The sequence below is a fragment of the Pyxicephalus adspersus genome, chromosome 5 (assembly GCF_032062135.1).
Source record: "Pyxicephalus adspersus chromosome 5, UCB_Pads_2.0, whole genome shotgun sequence".
Lineage (NCBI taxonomy): Eukaryota > Metazoa > Chordata > Amphibia > Anura > Pyxicephalidae > Pyxicephalus > Pyxicephalus adspersus.
In genome coordinates, this window is record NC_092862.1 from 127,203,801 (window position 1) to 127,207,746 (window position 3,946).

Below are 3,946 nucleotides of genomic sequence, written 5' to 3' on the forward strand. Positions count from 1 at the left end.
GACGTGTGGTTTCCAACCACAACTGTGAAAGAGGCCTTAACGAATGGCTCCATCCGTGGTTACAGCCAGACAAGCTGAACCTCAAGGCAGGTGGCTTCTTATGCATTTCTTCTAACACTTGGTGCTCTGGGGATCCTTTTTGAGTACTAAAGCTGAGCTCCAAGTAAACAGCAAAATACACAGATGAATAAAATATATAGAAGCTGTTTTTGCCTGATTTGTTTTCCACTACATTTACAGGTCTTGTCCCTCCCCCAGTCTGCAACTGGACAGTAAAAAAGAGAAGATGGCTGACCTCATCTATTTGCCTTCAACCCCTAGTAGCATGTTTCATTTTAGCAGATGAGCACTTCATTGCAGCCTACTGGCTCCTTGTGCTGCTTCTCCGTCTTCTTCTTCTTTATCTAAACTCTTCCTGCAACAAAAAAAAAATGTCAAGTCAAATTAAGGTACCCACACTGCATGCATTTTAAATATAAATGAATAGATGTATTGATGAATACAGTGCCGCCTTAAAGTGGAACTAAACTGAAAATAAAAAAAAATCTCACTTACCTTCTTATCCTCAGATCCCTCAATCCAACAGGGGATATCTTCGATTGGGTCCTGTGCCGTCCTGTTATCCATCTTTATCCTGGTGCGGAGGGAGGGCTGGGTGCCGCCATCTCCTTTCCTCTTTCACCTTCTGGCCTGCGTCACCCAAACTCGCACTGTGCAGGCACATGATCGGGTGAGGGAGTCTGTAAAGGGAGGAAAAAGTGCCAATCTCACTGCGTATGTGTGAGATCGGCATTTTTTCCCCCTCAATGTATTAAAATGTCTCTTCTGCACATGCTCAAAATTTAGCATGCGCACAAGGAGTAGCCAGGAGTCTGCTGGGATGTGTGACGAAGGTATCTCTGGAGGCTCTGTGCTTCACCAAAGGAGAGAGGCTTCATCCCCTTTTTGTTTTTTTTTTTTGTTTTTTTTTAAAGGTGTTAAAGGAAGAAAACAAAAATAACATTTTTACCTTACAAAAAAAATAGATCGATAAGTGAGAGGTCTGCATTAGTCCATATCTTTCATATTTTTATCTATTCTATCTTTAGCTTCTTTTACATACCTGGATGTATGTAAAAAGACATTTAACATTTTTGTTGCATATATAAATATTATATATAAATATTTATTTACACTTTTTTTGTTAAAACCTTTTCCAGGGGTTTAGCGTCAAATTAATTATATCATTACTTAAGCTAACTTGACCAAGTTTTAAGCAGGTAAACACTCTCAATGCTCCCAGTGATCTCTTCCTGTGGTGTATCTGAAACCAAAACTCTACTGAGGTACTCCGCAATGGTGAAATGAAGAGGAAACCACAGGCACACAGTTTTATTGCAGCTTGCAGTCACCCTCCTTTCTTCTCTAGTACCTTCATACGCATTTATCATTTGGAAACAAGCATAGATTTCATAAAGATGTCTGTGATGGTTTCATCCAGCTTTGCTGCATCAAAATGAAAATGTGATGCTGCAGGATCGCATGAGTATTGATTGCTGGCAAATTTAGTTAAACAGCAGTTAAAAGTTTCCTATTTTGAGTGGAGAAGCTGCTGCCCCAGAATACGTAAAAAGAAAAAAGAAATGTCCGATGTATTTATCTGTATAATTCTATTATTACAATTCTTATAAATTATTTTAATTCTAGATCTTTATTTTACAGTAACACAAGTCAGCATTATAGCCAGGCACCTAGCAATTTAGAAGCAGAACCAAGCAATGGTTTTTCTCTAATAACTGGTTTTCTTTTAAAAGGAAATGATGCAAAAACAAAAATTACAACTTTACATTATCTTGGGCCAGTGTTTCTCAACCAGGGTTCCTCCAGACATTGATAGGGGTTCATTGGGAAATGACCAAATTGTACTTCTCAGGCCAGAGTAAGTGACACTGATCATTTTGGTTATCTGTAAGGGTGACATTCTTCCTACTGGCCAACATTGTAAGAAGCATTCTTCTCACTGACCACTATGCTAATATACTGTGATATTACTGTAGATAATTTAATTATAGCAGGGGTTCACTGAAGACCTGAAAATTATTTTAATGGTTCCCCCATGTTAAAAAGGTCATGCATCACACCTGCAATTTTCACCACTGGAAATGATCTTTCATGATTGTTTCCAGTGACAATTAATACAGCGCTGTTCTCTTCTACAGAGAAAGAAAGAGGGAGATTGAACAAGCAGCAACCTGACATGTATGGCAACCATTCTGCACTGGTCCTGACAGATCCATGAGCAATTACTGTACACATGTCTGATTCTCGTGAAGATTAGCACGAACCTTTGTATCAGATGAGAATCATACCATGTGTGTACATAGCCTTAGGCTGTATGCTTTTTTGACAGATACACCGATAAGACACGTAGGAATGTTTATTGCAGAAGGGACATCACCTGTTCCTTTCTGCAATAATGACCTACCTGACCAATAAAGTGGAACTTTAGTTCCTCCTAAAGCCTTGCAGATACATCAGAATACTGTACCCGGAAATGATTTTGTGTACACAGAAAGCTGTTCTGTTCTATGGAGAAAAGAGCGGGTTGATGAACTATGTTAGAGAAATGCTGTACACGTTGGATTTCCGCTCAAGACAAATCTTTAATCCTGGACAACTATAATCTAATGTGTGTTAGGCTGTTGCTTGATGGGGTCCTGACGGCACAGGGGTAGCACCATAATGCAAGTCTTTATCTTGGACATCTCATGGTAGAAGTTTTCCTTTTTCATAATGAATAGGACGTACTCTATTTGGAATAATCGGCATCATGTCTGAATGTGAGACAAATTCTGGAGTCATGACCAAAGAGAAAATCTTGCAATGGGGACAAGTAAGGTGACAACTAATTTCTTGCTTCCAGCTATGAGGGGAAGTGAAGGAAAGTTCTCCAATGAGACACATATGGGTGTATATTATTATTACACAGTATTTATATAGCGCCAACATATTACACAGCGCTGTACAAAGCCATTAGTCACTAGCTGTCCCTCACAGGGCTCACAGTCTCATGTCCCTACCATACTCATATGTCATTATTACAGCCTAAGGTCAAAATAGGGAAAGTCAATAACCTAACTGCACCTTCTTAGGATGTGGGAGGAAACCGACGCAAACACAGGGAGAACCTGCAAACTCCATGCAGATAGTGTCCTGGCTGAGATTCGATCCTGGGACCCAGCACTGCAAAGGCCAGAGTGCTAACCACTGAGCCACCATGCTCAGTGGTTAGCAGTATATATAAATAAATTCCTAGATTGTAAGCTCTTTGGGGCAGGGTCCTCTCCTCCTCCTGTGTCACTGTCTGACATTTGCGACCCCTATTTAATGTACAGCGCTCGTAATATGTTGGTGCTACATAAATCCTGTTTATTAATAATACTAATATATATATTTATAAATTTTTTCCCTTAACAAGGGCACAGCAACAAAAGAGCAAAAGCGCTTCTAACCCAGCAGCACACCATCCAACACAAAAGCTTTGGATGCATTTTATGGAGGTCTTTTTTATAAGGCAGTGAATCTGACATTCCCTGGTCATCAATCACGTCTATTAAAACACAAGGAAGATTCACCAGAGAATAAATCAGTGAATGTCAGATTCACTGCCTTATAAACAGACCCCATGTGCTTGTTTTAGGCTTAGGCTTAGATCATAAAAGCCATTAGCTGACATAATATAATATTCCCTATGCACAATTGCCCCAGCTGACTGAGGGCTATGACTTCAGGATGCAGTGCCATTACTCAGCTGCAGTTCCCCATCCCTCCTCCAGGTTATAGCGCTCATCCTGAGGTCACCCTTCCTCTCCGCACCCCTCCATCCTCAGCACCCACGTGTCCAGTCTGCGCCCCGCCCACGTAGCTGACGTCATTGGCTTGGAATGCGCTTCCTGTGGCTCGGACG